The following is a 17,131-nucleotide window of genomic DNA, read 5'->3' as shown; positions in this document are numbered from 1 at the left end:
GTTTTTTAAACGGTTATTTTTTCGAACTTCCTTGTGATATAAAACTGATAAGTTACAAATTTGTGAAATACATATTATAAAATACAGAATGTTTCATTATTTCTTTAAGGTATGGGACAAATAATAATTTTCAAATTTAATTATGAAAGTACAGCGTTAAGAAAAATGTGATTTTTAAATATTTCTCTCATAAAAAATGCAGATATATTGCATTTTCACAAATTACTTAAATCGAAAAAACTATGTAGGGTGTTCCATTAAAAAAAATACCCCTGTATATTTGGAAATAAGTGTAAATTATAGCTTTAAATCTATTAGACTGCGTCAAAAATTCGATTATGTTATAGTCACTAAATTTTTCTTCACTTTTAAAACATTTAAAGAAGGTTGTAGAGACTGTATTGCAACTGAAAAAGGCATCGAGTTGGCATTGTGAAATATAACGTAAAATGAATTGACGACAACTGACAATGGAATGCTACAATCTAACCTCTTTTTTCGTATAATAAAATTAACCTTTCCAACAATTCTGTCAAATGAATGTTAATTATACGCCACAGTATCGATTGATAACACACATGCGTTTTTCGCTACGTTTCCTTCTATTAAAAAGACGACGGCGATTTGATGACTTTTCAGTTGAACACCCGTATATCTACTGCAAATTTTAAGATTTCAAGAAACCAGATAGTAAGAAATTTTTAATATATAATAATTTATGAAAAACTCGCTACATATGTATAAGAGGTGATCAAAAAGTTTTCAGATTAGAGTTGGCTATGGAAATATTTGTCATATCTTTGATTAAACTGTAAATATCACACAAGACATGACAAATATTCCCATGGCCAACTCTAATCTGAAAACTTTTTGGTCACTCGTTATGTATGTACACGTTATTTTACAAAATTGGTTTCGTTGAATGTCCCAGGAGTTCCCATTAAAATAAATTAAAAGAAAACTTTTCTTATCAGCATTCGCTTAGATAAATTGGTAATATCGGACACTCCTCTAGAGTGTATCCATGGCTTCTTCACCATAGCAGTGCGTTTAATTGTACCTATTGTCATATAGGGTCGGTTATAATTAATTAATAAATTTGCGTAAAGCACACGGACAATTTATTTTTTATAATAGATTTCGTTATATCCAAAAACGGGTACAAACGTACTTTATATACGATGACGAATATGTATTATTTCCATTGCTATCAGCAAGCCCATTAGGACTATTTAAATGTCAAGGCGTGGTTTCCAATGCATAAATTATGACAAACTGCAATTTAGCCACGAAAAATGACACTTATAGATATATAAATAACTGTTTATATGTTGCTATGGGCAAAATAAAAAAAGAGTGAGAACTTTCTGCGGATTCTGTCAAGTTTCAAAGTGATTTCATACTTTGGGTATGGTGGTATTATTAATTGTAATTATTAAATAGTGAAGCGGGTGTTTGCGATGATTACTTTCCTGTTTCCTCTTCAGTAACAGGATATAAGACATTAATTCTGTATAATAATTTGACAGTGACGTGTTTATATCCTTCGAAGGAGCTGAGGTTCATCGTTACTGCATTCTACTCATTTTATGCAAAATTTTCAAAATTTCAAAATGTTAGAAAGCACAATACACGAGAGAAACGAAAACTGTGTTATCTTAAATATAATTTAAACAGAGAAGTAAAAGTTACCGGTTTTATCAACTAACTAAACTAAAATAAAAACCGAAAGATTTTCACAAAAACGAGAAAGTTAACATTTCGTATCACTGAATGCATTAGAAAGATTTATGTTTTTGTTAAAAAAAAATCACTTTTCTGTTAAAAGGAAAAAACACCAGTCGCAGAAATGGCATTTAATGGTTCGATTTTAACAGACACAGTGTTACACAAAATGTTTTATGTATTTGAAACCTTCATATCATGAAGACGGTTCCTTCTCTTACCTTGAAATTTGTTACCTGTTGATTCGCTTTTGTGGATTCTGCCATAGCCTGCCCATATATTTTCCTTTAGTTGAACCAGTTTTATGAATAAAATTATCTTGTACTACTGTACCGAGTGGCGCCATAATTAGAAAAATTTCCCTTGTTTTCGACCACGTTCCCATACTCCGACCATCTGGGTGGCAAAACCCGGTTACCTATTGTTTGGCCATCCGCGCCGCCATTTTCAGCATAACAATCAGATGCCAACAATTCTTCTCTCATAAAATGCCCATATTTAGATTTCAAAGATCTTTATGGTTCCGACTGAGCACAAAATAAGACCATTTTAGCAAACATCATCAGATAACAACATCCCATAAACGACACATTACCATTCTGTTTTCAAAACAGTTCTTTTTTATTGCCGAATGGCAGACTTCGGCGTGACGTCAGCGTTCAGTCTAGTTCGGTTCGCGGTCTGTTCTGAAGATCGATGGGTACACGTCGAAGAAGTTTTTTATCGGTAAAAGTAAATAAAATTAATATTCTGGGAGTGGATGGGCGAGGTGACGATTGCAGTGCATTGGCGCGCTATCTACACCACAGTGGTGTAGGTTTTTCCACAAAGGTGTATTTTACAGGCGGATTTATCATGTTTACGTGTATGTTTAGTCTTCTGCGAAATCTCAACGTTTCTGAGAAATGGCTAAGTAACAGCTTGTTACTAACAATAATACAGTCCAAATTTTAAACGCCTTCTTCGTAGTTACGCTTAGTAACAAGGCAATTGTCGTTAATTTAAATTTAAATTTAGTCGTGTCATGTGCAGTCTTTAAAACCGCCGAAGAAGCCGCATAAAGCTATAAAATCACCCCCCAATAAACCTGTTTATGATGGTTTAATGCTTCATTACTTTGGTTCAACTGACCAAAGGCCTAATTATTATCAGTCCGCTTTATGGTAATTTGCTAGTTTTCTTTATATTCTGTTTACCGAACAAATGGAGTTGTAAAAAACCGTGTGTTATTGGTCTCCGTTTTGCTTAGATCACCTTCTTACATTTATCCGATAATCCTTTCTCAATTTTCTCTAAAATTGGAGAATACAGAAATGTTGCGCCCGCCTATACTTAATTTAACTTAATTAGCGCATTTAATAATTTCAGTCGTGTTCTCTGTTTTGAGGAGACGTAACCAGAGAGCTTGTTACGTGCTATTGTCTTCACCAGTATTTTAAGAGTCCAGATATATCTTTATTTTAACTTCTATAGGTTGTCATATAAAATAAATTACTCGTAAAATTAATTTTTTATTTTTTCCATCGTATGTTAGTTTTACCAAGTATTGGTTGATAAACGTAGCAAACAATATGACATCATTTTAATCAGAATTATTAATATTTAATGATTTTACGACGTGTACAAGTTTATCTACTTTTATTGGTAGTTCTTGGGACTGATATGCGTTTTCATTAGCATCAGTAGGAAACCAGCGCAAACTTTGATAAATGGCGAAAAAATGAGTGTTAATGATTGAGCCAAATTTTTGTGTTGGCAATTCTGAATTATTGGCAGCAATGCTAGTATGTCAGTTCACAGTTGTCACTTTTGATAGGAATAATCTGTTGAGAAGATGGCAGCTACTGGCTTAGTGTCATAAAAATCAATTTGACAATCAAGTGTGCCATCATCAAATTTTAAATATGTTGCCAACCTACCAAAAAATCAGTGGCGGCTCGTGATCTTTTGAAATGGGGGGACACAAGTTGATTGATGAGTTAAATATACGGAAATAACTACAAAAATACATTCAATAAAAATAAAAAAGGATTTCTCCACATACTTTTTGCCTTCGATCAAAATTTTACGTTCATGGCATCTAAAAGTTCATTTTGGACAGTTTTAGGCGTTCCTTTAAAAACCGTTGCTTCTTTCAAATGATCTGATAAAGTCCAATTCAGCCATAAAATCAATCAGACCTAGAAATATACCTGGATTTTGTGATTCCCTACTTTCGTCATGTCCACGTAAAGCAAATTCAAACAGTCCACAAAATTTTATGCGTTATGTGACCGAATATTATTAATATAGGCGGTGTTGAGTTGTTTCCGAATGTCTGTATTACCGAGAAGATTATCCAAGAATATTTATCATACGTGTTCACGCAGAATGAAAATTAAAACCCGCGATAGTAACTCAATCCTCCCGAGCACTGTCGGAACGGGACCACAGTCCAGTTGTATCAGGCGCATATCAGGCGGCTACGATGTGTAGTTTCCATGGCAACGGTGCAAATAAAACATCTAAATTAGCCATGATTCGGTCTCTGTGCCCGACTTTTATCAGAAATAGCATATCATGTATCCAACACACATCTTTGCATGCAAGTGGAAGTAAGGTTTGATACGAAGATTTTTTTCATGCTTCATACTCAATATTGGGTATTTTCAAAAGGTATGTAGCTGCAATAGTGTGGAATTTGTAGTATTTGACGAATCAGCTCTTTCTAAAGTCGTAATTAAATATTTGCTAGTACTTGCCAAATAACCTACCCTCTAATTTTGGCAAATGACCTACTCTTCTAAGAAAAGGTACTAGCCCCGCCCACCCACCCTTTATTTTCTTAGAAGAGTGGGTCATCTGCCAAAATTAATCTTAATTTAACAGGTTATAGCCCCGCCCACCCACCCTTATTTTCTTAGAGGGTATCTCATTCGCAAAAATCAACCTCATACTTGCCAAGATAAGACTGATTTTGGCAGATGACATATCCTCTAAGAAAATAAGGGTGGGTGGGCGGGGCTAGTACTTGTTAAAATAAGACTGATTTTGGCAAATACTAACTCGGTCCACCCGCCTTTTATTTTCTTAGAGAGTAGATCATTTGCCAAAATCAGTCTTATCCTAGTAAGTACTACTAGATTTTTCAGTTTTTCGATTTTTCAACTTTCGAATTTTTCAATTTCTCGCGTTTTATATTTTCAATCTTTTGATCTATCTTTCGATTTTTGATTTCTCTGGGCAACTGAAAAAAACTTTCGATTTTTTAATTTCACAGTTTTGGCAATTTTCCTATTTCTCAATTATTTGATTTTTAAAAATATCGAGAAAATAATTTTTACTTTTTTAAATTTTCGATTTTTGGTTTTTTGTTACCGGGTTTTTGGAAGGGAATAAAAAGTAATTTTGATCAGCGATCTGACATGCGTACCGTAGCGATCTGACATGTTTAAAACATCTGAAAATTTTGTTTCTAATTTCCAATTTTTGGATTTTTCTAAAAAAAAAAAATGAAAACCGGAATTGCGAATTCGATTTTTTTTTTCATTTTTCGATATTTCAGTTTTTGAATTTCCGATTCTACAGTTGTACAATTTTCCGATTTCTCATTTATCCGATTTTTCAATATGTCATTTTTTTATTTTTAGCAAGCACTGCCCCACCCACGCAGCCTTTATTTTCTTAGAAGAATAAGTCATCTGCCAAAATCAGTCTTATCTTGGCAAGTAGGTATTAGCCCCGCCCACCCACCCTTATTTTTTTAAGGGATCTGTCATTTGCAAAAATCAGTCTAATACTTGCCAAGATAAGGCTGATTTTGGCAGATAACATATCCTCTAAGAAAATAAGAGTGGGTGGGCGGGGCTAGTACTTATTAAAATAAGACTTATTTTGGCAAATACTAGCCCAGCCCACCCGCCTTTTATTCTCTTAGAGGGTAGGTTATTTGGCAAGTGCTAGCCCCACCCATCCGCCCTTTGTGTGCTTAGAGAGTAGAGGATTTGCCAAAATCAGTCTTATCGTGGCGAATACTACTAGATTTCTCAGTTTTTCGATTTTTCAACTTACGAATTTTTCAATTTCTCGCTTTTTAAATTGTCAATTTTTTGATCTATCTTTCGATTTTTTAATTTTACAATTTTGGCAATTTTCCCATTTCTCAATTATTTGATTTTTAAAAATATCGAGAAAATAGATGTTTATTTTTTCTAATTTTCAATTTTTGGATTTTACGGGTTTTCAAAATTTCAGTTCGAATAAATTTGTTCTTTTAGTTAAAAAATCGAAAAACGACAAATCATGAAAAGGAAAAATTTTAACTTGAGAACTTGAAAAATTAAAAATCAAAAAATTCCAAAATTGTCATACAAATTATCAAATGAAATATTCAAAAGTTGAAAAATTTAAAAACTAAAAAAAATGAAAACCGGTAGATACATATTTCGAAGTCGATTTTTTTTTAATTTTTCGATATTTCAGTTTTTGATTTTCCGATTCTACAGTTCTACAATTTTACGATTTTTCAATTTGTCACACAGGTGTAAACAAAACATCTAAATCAGCCATGATTCGGTCTCTGTGCCCGGTTTTTATCAGAAATAACATATCATGTATCCAAGACACATCTTTAGATGCAAGTGGAAGTAAGTTTTGATACAAAAATTTTTTGCATGCTTCATACTCAATATTGGGTATTTTCAAAAGCTATGTAGCTGCAATAGTGTGGAATTTGTAGTATCTGACGTATTAGCTCTTTCTAAAGTCGTAATTAAATACTTAATTTTCTCCGATTTTGGCTATTTTTTCAATGGAAAATTATTAAAAATTACATGGTTGGGACTGATAAAGACTAACAAAAACGTGGAGACAGAACTTAGCAGTTTAAATTAACTGCAGGGATTTTGTATTCGCATTATCGATAACAAATTTTGCACTGTATTTCATTATCAAGTAGTTAATAATCTTTCACTTTTTTTAAATTTTATTTAGAATTGTTGCAATAATTAGAAGTCCGTCATTTTACAAGAAAATTTATTTCATTCCTAGATCATCTTTGATGTTGAATTTTGGCGACGTTCTTATTCAACAATTTTTTTTCTGGATCTCTATGTGTGCTCATGCGATAATTTTTCCCTATAGAAAGTTTTCACCTAAAGAATTGAACGTGTTTTTAAAGTTAAAGTTGGCAGATGGGGTAATTGTGAACGCATTTTGCATACTTTGTACAAAAAAAAAAAAAATGTAAAATTTTAGCTAGTATTCTCTTTTTCACATAACATGGATGACATTTGGTTGTTTTCGTTACACGTATAGTGTACAGTAGAACCTCGATAATCCGAAACAAACTTCAAGAAATAAACCTTAATTTTATTAAACAAAATCAAAGAATTCTTAAGCAACAATAGATACATTCTAAAAAAATATTACTCCGTGACCATAAACGCGCTATCTTTTTGGACTCAACACGCCGCGATCTATACCCTGAATTTTTTCAGAAATTTCGACCCATTCTCGACGATTTTCGAAATTTAACTAAATACGTTTTCTTGTAGATTTTGGGCCTCAGAAGTCACTTCTGGCTTCATTTCTTCGATAACTTAAACCATTTTTCCAGATTCGTCCAGTTGAAATATCGCAATTTTTAAAAATTTCGAAAAAATCGAATTTTCCACATGCAAATTTCGACCCATTTTCGACGATTTTCGAAATTTAACTAAATACTTTTTCTGGTTGATTTCGGGCCTCGTTTCTTCGATAACTTCAACCTTTTTTCCAGAATTAGTGCACTGAAATATCGCAATTTTTAAAAATTTCAAAATATTCCATACAACATATGCAGAAAGATCTTGCGTCATTTTTGCAAGTAGGTGCGTGTTTCCAAGTTCAGTTCGGATTGCAGAGTTTTTGTTCGGATTAAAGAAGTATCGACTTCAAATAGCCTCTGTTCGGATTACTGGATGTTCGGATAATCGTGAATTCCGATTATAGAGTATTTACAAAATGAAATGCGATTTCAAAATTTTGAAATAGGTCAAAATAAAGTACCTCGGTCCTGTGTGTCAGTGGTTCCGCACCTGATTGGAATTGCAGTGAAAGTTTTGAGGGGGTAATGTGAACAATCTTTATTAGGAAGTTGTACCATACAAATCTATATTGGAATATTTGTGTTTACAATTACCCCAGTTAATTATTTACTCTCACAAAAATAATATGTAACATGCGGGTTTTTAAACTTTTATTCAGTATAAAAATAAAAAAATACTGAATCATGGAATAAAACTACTTCTGTTGGACTTCCACCCGACCCGGAAAAACTTGTACAACTTCCCCATTTTGTTCCTTAGATTCAGGCTTAGGTAAAACATCCTTAACCATCTCAAACGAAATAGTTGATACGTCCCTTGGAATGGTAGAAAATTCATTGCACATATTGTTCCGTTTGGTATAACCTTGTATAATCTCTCCTTCGTCATCGTCAATCTCTTGTACTCTACAGAGATATCTGTAGTGGGTTTTTCCTATGACTACTCATGAAGGCGACTAAAAGAAAATTTCCAACTGCAATGTTTAGATGTTGTTGTCCAGGTAGGGGTTTCATAAAAAAAACTTCCGGTACTCCATTGTATAATCACTTTCATCGTCACTTATATTTTGAGAGATTTTCTTGCTTTTACTTTGTCTATTTCCAACAGTCTTTCTCTTCTCGTTTTCATTAACGCCTTCTTTCTTAGCTTTTATGTTTTTGAACGCGTCCTTGCCCACTCTTACTTTTTTTACTTGCTAAGTTCTTTAGTTCTTGTTGGTTTCATCAAATTTTGTATTTATTGAGAACACTTGATATTTCATTGCGTCATAACGAGATTTCTGAAGGAATTCTGGTTTCTTAAAAGACAAGCCCTTTTCGACCTTTATTTCTAGATATGATAGATTGACTGCTTTTGGTATTCCATCAAATTATTCGGCTTGTCGGAAAGTTTTTTTTTATTTTCTACATTTGACACTGCTCTGGCTAAATCTTCTTAGTTGTCCGATGGACCAAGTGTCTTCTTCTTGTAATTTCTGTGCATCCTAAGGGCAAAATATTGCCTGAAGTGGCTGACAAATCCGTAAATATAGTAGTTCTTTTACGTGGGGTAATTGTAAACGACGATGGACATTCTTTCTTAACTTTGAGAAATTCACACGTTTAGGAGTTACAATTGCAAGCACCGTATTTCTCAAGACAGAGTACGTAGATTAAACATTGCATACCTTTATGGCGTGAAAATCAACTCCGTAACATTTCACCACACCGAAAACAAGATTTTTCAGTAACTAAATACCACACACAGTGCTACCAACTTTTAAAACGGAGGAAAATAAAAACGGCGTTTACAATTACCCTTACTTTACAATTACCCATCTGACCCTATTTTTTTTGGTCAGGTTTTAAATGGGGTCCTGCAAGGTTCGGTTTTGGGCCCTCTGTTGTTCTATCGAGATTGTCCAGGTATTAAAAAAACACAGAATGGTATTCCCACTCAGTTAATCTCTTCTTAAAGCAAATGTTAGTACAGTTGTCCAATTGTATTAGGTGTATGTTAGACCAAATTTTTGGTGTTTGGTCTCTTCTATTAACTACACATACATCAAGCAGTTAAAAGTGATTCAGCGTTTCGGAATGGACTGTCTAGAATATCCAGAAATGCTTACCTTGATGGGTCTTTTTTGATTGCCTGATGGCCGAAAAAAATGTGATGCTATTTATGTGTTCCAAGCTCTAACTAATTCTACCATAAAACATCTTTTTCCATATTAATTTAAAAATACTCAAAACGTTATTGTTGTGTGCAATTTTCTGATGTCAGTATAAGCACTCGAACAGTGCAATAGAGGGTTAGTGACGATTATATTTAGAACATAATATATACCTCTTGTTTTTTTTGGAATATGTAATAGAGTTCGGAGATGGATCCTATTACAATACTTCCTTAGCTTACGCTCGGGAAGTAAAAAGATCTAGTCCTTATTCATTATCGTTTTTAAATCATCCCAACTTATTAAAAAAACCACTCTGTTTGTTTAGTGGGAAAACGAACGCATTGATATGCACTGAACTCCCCTTGTCTCTAGAGAACGAAGCATACCACATGCATCTCAGGGTGGATTAAATTATTCTTGACTCATGACATCACCAACTTTTAGTTAGGGTGAATAAATTAGCTTTGATATGCATCTTTCATGTATTAATAGCGCTCTTCTGTTACTAGAATTGCAGGAAAAAGCTAATTGATAAATACATTCATTCTTTCAGTCAGAAAGTTGAAACAGTAAATCAACACACAAAAATGGTATCAAGTGTGTGTAGCTTTAGCTTTATATTCCATGGCTTTTCCGGAAATGATATCAATTTCTTTTTCCGAAAAGAATGCGGTAGATATGTTTTTAGATGGGTTAGGCGCAATACTTTTTTAATTTTACGTTTATATAATACTTTCATCCAACCGTAGCCCAGTTTTCTTGAATCGTAAGAGCACTAAAATATTCTCATTGTTTCAAAAAATAAAAATTTGACATTTGGTAGTTTCATTTCTCGCAAAAATGAAGTGTTTTGAAACAAAATATACCATGTTTCTCTTTTCTGATCATTATTGGATCTGACTGAATAGTTTGATCGTTTAAGGTTATTTAAAGGGTGGTTTTCCAAAATTCTGTTGAATATTTGAGAAGAGTACTTATTTTAGGATCAACTTTGTATAATTCCAGAATTTTGCGTAGCCACAAATTATTATTATTATTATTAACTTGATTCTAAATGTCACGAATAAAAATTTATCCGGCTACATGAATAGCTCTTGTGTAATTACAGTCGATAAGTAAATTAAAACGAGGGACCTGTATTTTCACTTTCTACGAACTATGAATCATCAAATCTAAAATTTCACAGTAACATCACCAGCAGATGATTTACGACAAACTGACCGAAACGGAAAAATTGGCCATTCGTCAAATAAACCTCATTTTAGGTTACATTCCGGAAGTAAACATTTCCTGAATATAATAAAATCTCCGACAGAGACCGAAGACAGACAGACGGAAACGAGGAACCTGTACTTTCATTTTCTACGAACTATAATAATAATACATAGTATGAAACGTCAACTAAACATGAAATTAAACTCCTTGAAACTAAAAAAAAAAAAAACAAGAAATTTATGTCGCTTTATAATCAATCTTTCGGCCACGAAATGGAATTTCATGTCTTGGTAAATCACCGGCGACTCCAAGTCTCCGAACTGTTTCTGGTTTCCGAAACACGAGTTGCTGTTCTGTCAAAACTGCACTCTCCTTGTTGCAGTTTTATCCATTTGTGGAAATCCGGCTTTACGTTACATAACCTCACCCATGAAAACAAGCCACCTTGCTTAGACCTTTAAATAAAATCGATACGTCGCCGAATTCTTTTCCTGGTGTCCCTCTTCGGCGCTCCTCCGACAGCCGCCTCCTTTCCTTTTTTTGTTAGCGCTCATTGCCCGACCGCGGCCGATTTTCGAATTTTTTCTCCCTAGCAACCGAAAAAAGTGCACACCGCCGCATCCAGGTGTAGTTCTTCTTCGTCTCTTGTTTATCTGCGGTGGCGCTGCCGACATCGAAACACTTGCCGGTCGCCGTGAACAGTCGTGAAACGATCGCGTCGAAAAGTAGACGGTCCGAGAGCTCTCCAGTGCCAACTATGATAATCGCACCAGGTAGCGTGACAGTGTTTTGTTTCTTTTGTGGTTAGACCAATCGCAGCCCTTATCACGGCGCCGGTTTTCACAGATAACCGGCTTTTTCCGGCCGCGGATTGGTCACCTGTGCCGGATATCGTCCGGATTGGATTCACTTTTATTGACACTGTTTTTCTTACCCGGCCGGTTCCGTTGTTACTTGACAGGTTCGGTTTCGATTTCAACGTTTTGTTGGTGCTACATGTGGTTTTGAGTAGGTTAACCGCCGGTTTGGGGACGTTAGCCGGTGGTTAACGGTCCGCTGTTCACCTGTGCAGTGGAGGTGTGTGGAGTGGAGCGGGCGATCGGGGGCGGCTGTGATGGCGAACAATTCGACTAATTTGTCTATTTTGATTGAAAAGTTGTTGGTTGGTAGGACTGACCGACGAAAATGGATAATAAATTACGATGATTTGGTTGTGACAAGGTGTTGGTTTTAATGATGAACAGGTAGGGGCACCACCTGTTTGGGCTCTCTGGTCGAGGGTTTAAAATTTTAAAATTCCTTAGTTGCCTTGTAAGTGACTATACATATAATTTTCCTTTATTGTTGTAGTTGAGACAAATTATATACAGTGTGATGAATTTGCGATCACAGTACCAGAGAAAATAATTAAGTGGATCGTAGTTTGATTCATAGTGATACACAGGAACCTCAGATTTCAAATTATAATAGCATAAATAAAACAAAAGAGAGTTACATTACTTTTGATAAGAACAAGTTTCTTTTTTTAATAAAGGGTGTTCATTTTTTGAAAACTAAGGTATTCTTTTTGTCATATTTAAGACATTACTAATTATTGTGGAATTTGACGTTCGTGCAATAGTATGAACTAATCTACGATCCAGTCGAATTGTTTTCTCAGGTATTATGATTCAAATTATATCCATCACGTGGTACTTTGAAAAAGTAACTTAGGAACTATCATTTTCTTGCAAAAAAATTTTCAAAAATAGCCAAATTTTTCAATTTGTCACCTAAATGCCCACCTTCAATTTTTTGATCTGAATCGAAAATCGTGCAGCCACCCATTTAGAAAACATTAAAGTAATCATGTTTCAACTATACAGTTCTGAAGCATACTCTGCCCGTTTTATTCGTGCTTCATAAAATTTAATGGTTGATAGTGCTCTCATTTTGACGAGATTTATGGCTTGAGTACTCTCTAATATCTACCTCGACCTTTCAAGTTTAGCAATAACAAACAAAAAATACTGAGGTACTGCAAAAACAGTAAATCTTTAATTTAAATTAAAATGTAAAATTATACATCGAGTCCAACTCTGTACTGTAATCAATTACCAATTGTGGGCGATCGGTTTTACGCGCATTTTGCAGTTAAATTCCTTATCTAAATGTTTAAACATCAGAAAATAACACAGAAATATACAATTTCACGTTTGGCCGGTTCAATAACGCTGACAAGATAAGAATATGAATTCTATTATTTCCCGAGTTGGAACTAAGAAGAAGGGTTATTTGGATGGTTATCTGGTTTCATTGTAGACGTTTCACAGCTCGTAGAATACGAAAACGCCGGTGTTTCATTTCAATCTGTCTGTTGTGTTTGTTGGCAATTTTTGAAACCACTGGATTAATTAATGTTGTGAAATTTTGGCTGAAATTTAAGATCATTGGATACATGATTAAGTGCAAACCTAAAGTTTTAAAATTTTGGTAACTAAATTTCGTTTGGACACACAGATTTTTTCAAAAAAATTGTAAAATGAATTTTACAACTTATGTGACAAACTGCATAATGAACTTCTCTGATTTACTGCTAAGATTCTAAGTTTGAACTAGTGATTTGATTAAAGAACATTGATAAAGTTTATCCACCTATCCATCTATAATTTTGATGACGTCACCTTGAAAAAGTGCTACATAAATATTGTGGAAAAGAATTATCTATCAAATAAAATCGTCAATAGACGACAGACAGACGAAAATGGCGTACCTACTTTTCGTATTGGAGAAACATGAAATTATTAGGTAATTTGTCAAATGGTATGTACCTTTTATTACAATACTTCCTTAGCTTACGTAGGTTACATTTCTCAAGCCCTATGGGTATTGTAAAAGATACGTCTTGGGAAAAACTTCGCTTGCCTTTGAAGTATAGGCCGACAAATCCCGATTTTTTGAAAAATTATAAAATTTAATTTTGCTATTTTCGTTGTAAATATTGTTATATAATTTCAATTTTTTTCACATAAATCTAGATGCCAGGAATAAAAACTCAATACGGATTTATAAATCACACATGCAGGAATATGTAATTTTATAAAATTTAATTTGGCAAAATCATAAAATCACGTCATTTTTAGGGGGGCATAAACGAAAAACTTTGATTAATGATTTACCATGTTTACGATAATCATAAACCGCTTGCAAGTTCTCAGAGCATTGGGTTTTTGTAATTTCAAAGTTAAATTCTAAAGTGTTCTTATACATTTTTGATTTTTCCCCGAAAATTTGGATGTTTAGGGTAAAAAAACTCGACACGGATTCATGAATTACACATGCAGGGGGACATAATTTTATAAAATTTAAAGAATATTTATTATTAACTATACTCAATAACATGTAATTCAGAACACCCAGTAATAGTAAGCATATTTTAATAATTCTTGATATACGTGCTTATTACGGCAATAGAAGTAAATGATCAAAATTTGAAGTGATTCAAAAACATAACGTGTTGATGGTCCCGAACCAAAATTTTCGAAAAATTCAGTCTGAATGAAATTTTTCAAATATGCATATTGAAAATTACCATTTTTCATTTTATCAGTTCTGAAAAAATTATTGAAACTTTTGAAGATGTGAAGTCCAAACTTGTAATCTACAAGAACCAGTTGAAATCTACAAGAAAATGTCTTTGAACAATACTCGAAAAACCCTGAAAAAATTTATATGGTGAAGGAGGTATTGAAAATTTGAGGTTTTTGAAAAGTTGCTTAAAAATACTCAAAACATGTTTTTATTTAAAAATCAGAAAGTGTCCCCGGACTAAAATTTTCGAAAAATTTAGTTTAATAATGAATTTTTTTACAGGTTTGACATTTTTTTTTTTCCAAAAATCTAGATGGCTAATATTATTTTTATTATGAAAAAGCAGTGGAAATTTGACTAGATCCAGCTTTTGTGTTGGCATCATATATATATATATATATCTATATCGCATGCTCAAGGGGAAGGGTCATCAAGTTGGCATTGACTTCTTCTAAATATTGTAAAGTATGTTTACAATAAATCTAAAATTTAATCTATGGTACCTTAATTTCTAAAACATGATGACGTCATCATAACATTTTATCAAAGTAAACGTAGTAGACGCTGCATGAGTATACTTCATTGTACTCATCAAAATGTTTTTATTCATTCTCTATAAAAAGTTGATGATATTGGCTGAAAAAAAGTTAAATCTTTTGTTGAAAAACCACTCTGATAAATACAGTGCTAATTGTTCCCGAGAAGTGAAGAACTGCGTGAATAACTGCGGATTTTTTTGTTGAATTAAATTTTGTCGGTGTGGTTGTTATTACAATCTTGATAGCATAGTTCCCAGACTTTAAATATGGTCTTGCTGTCTTTTCTTCTTCAGATATTTGCATTTTATATAACTCAAAAATTTTAGAATGCGTGGGTAATGACTACAAGAAAATGTCAAAATGACCACTTCACTCTAATCTTCACTTGCGAAAACGTTATTAAATATAAATGTGCAAGTAAAAGTATCATTGAGAGAAGTCAAGATCTTATCACAAAATTCGCGTAAGTCAAAATACAAGGAACCACTCGTCTTATCTCAAATATTAATAAAGAATAACGATAATTTATTTATTTTAAGGTTCAACGGTAACTAGTTTTGTCTTACTAAGGTTGTGAAAGTAAAAATTAAACAATTGTACATACATCAAAGGTAAAGTTTTTGAATGTAATATGTTTGCTTGAAAATTCTTTCAAAATATGCAGATTTTATCACAGAAAATTTCAAATGAAAAGTCAAAAAATTATTTTAAATATGTAGTTTGCATTTAGGTATGACATTTTTGTGATTTAGTGTTTTTCCACCTTATTGTTCTGGCAAGAAATTCCATTTTCTTTGTGAAAAATCTGCAATTAAAAACTTTATAACAGACGCTAAAAATGTCGAACGTTTTTATAACAGTAGTGTTAAATTGATCACTAGATTACATAGTTCAGTGGGAACTTTTGACTCAATCCTGTAGATTTGCACAAACAGTGATTTGCATAAATTGTTATTACAGTGAACCTTAGATTGTCGAATATATCTCCTTGTCGCTGAATCGACTTTATTTAATTACTTAAATTAAGTAAAATCTTGTCCACAGCGAAAATATTTAGTTAATGAATTGCGTTCAATTGTGACAACCTGGTCCACGGAGAACAGGTACAGGTACCACCTGTTTGGTCTTCCTGGTTCGGGGTTTCAAGTTGACAGACGACTGCTTGATTTATACAAGGGGGAACTCAATTGCTGTTTAAATCTATGGGGGAAATACTTAATTCGCATTTAGATGTTCGTAAGTAATTCATTTGTTATTCCAGTCGGTGACAGTTCTTGCGATGACAGATGTTGTCACGAAAAATCTCAATGAAATCAAGATTCAACAGCGGTTTGTTCGACATTTGTATTCAGGGGGCATTTGTTTTGATAAAAAACAATTGAATTAATTCGTCATGTTCCAGGTATATATTTAAGAATATTGCCTTTAAAGTTGTATTTAATTATGACGATATAAATGCACGTTGTTTTTCTTGGTAGAGACCGCACAAGAACAGACGGTGTTGATATTTGAAGTTTTTTAAGCAGTGAGGTTTTTTCGCTAACACTAAGTACAAATGTAGAAGTAAACATGGACTCGTCATTTGAATATTCAATAGTTAAACTATACGATAACAGAAAAAATAATTTTACGTTCGCTGATAAGATAAATAGTGAATTTTTTTAGATCCAATGCCTATATTTCACATATAAAGTGTCACGTTCTGTTAAGACTCGGAGGGACCTCATGCTCAAAAAAATGCAGAAGTAGATTACTCAAATAATTTCGTCATCTATTTACTATTCTTTCCGGCCATAGTTTTTGTGATGACAGATCTTCCGAAAAATCCCAGAGGATTCAAAATGCAATGGTCGTATTTTTGCACATTAATATTCATCACGCATTCATTTTGATAACCAGCGAATTAATTTGTCGTGTCTAATCTTGAAAATAGATTTTGTTACACACAGTTAAACTTTTTTCCAAAATAATTTATTTCGTCGATTATTGAAATTTTATGATCAATTTTGGCGTTATCGTTTGAAAAAAGACATTCCTTCGACTTTTATTTTACATAAAGAATATTATTTGCATGTCTAAATGACAAGATAAGACGATAATAGTGAAAAATATGTTTACACTTATAGTTGCTTAGTCAAATTTTGCATTCTGTTTACCTTAGTAATGATAAACGTGTTTGCACGCCTAATTGCACCCAATTTTTTTTTTTGGTAACAGTATTTCAGTTTAATGTAATTTTTATGCACCGAAACAACACGGTGATAAATATACTTTGGAATTTTAGGATTTGACTGAGGAAAAAGATAAATTGCGGAAAATATCTCCAGGAAAATTTATGTTCTATTCTTCTATCCACTACA

At 33.1% G+C, this 17,131-nt stretch overlaps 1 protein-coding gene across 5 annotated transcripts in view; it reads left to right on the top strand.

Moving 5' to 3' along the window:
* Fhos (Formin homology 2 domain containing) overlaps nucleotides 1-17,131 on the top strand; it is a 279,471-nt gene that overhangs the window by 70,305 nt on the left and 192,035 nt on the right. For 2 of the 5 annotated variants that reach the window (XM_064054593.1, XM_064054596.1), the window contains exon 1: nucleotides 11,355-11,435. The exons of the other annotated variants lie outside the window; for them this stretch is intronic. The gene's annotated coding sequence lies outside the window, so the exon portion shown is untranslated. Of the gene's footprint in view, nucleotides 1-11,354; nucleotides 11,436-17,131 lie in introns of those variants that run through there. 5 annotated transcript variants of the gene reach the window in all.

Source organism: Zophobas morio, unplaced genomic scaffold (genome assembly GCF_036711695.1).
Source record: "Zophobas morio isolate AGI-343-1 ecotype UQ-CSIRO unplaced genomic scaffold, CSIRO_AGI_Zmor_V1 ptg000012l, whole genome shotgun sequence".
NCBI classification, from domain to species: Eukaryota; Metazoa; Arthropoda; class Insecta; order Coleoptera; family Tenebrionidae; genus Zophobas; species Zophobas morio.
Note: the sequence above shows the minus strand (reverse complement) of the source record. Positions and strands in the feature narration are given on the sequence as shown.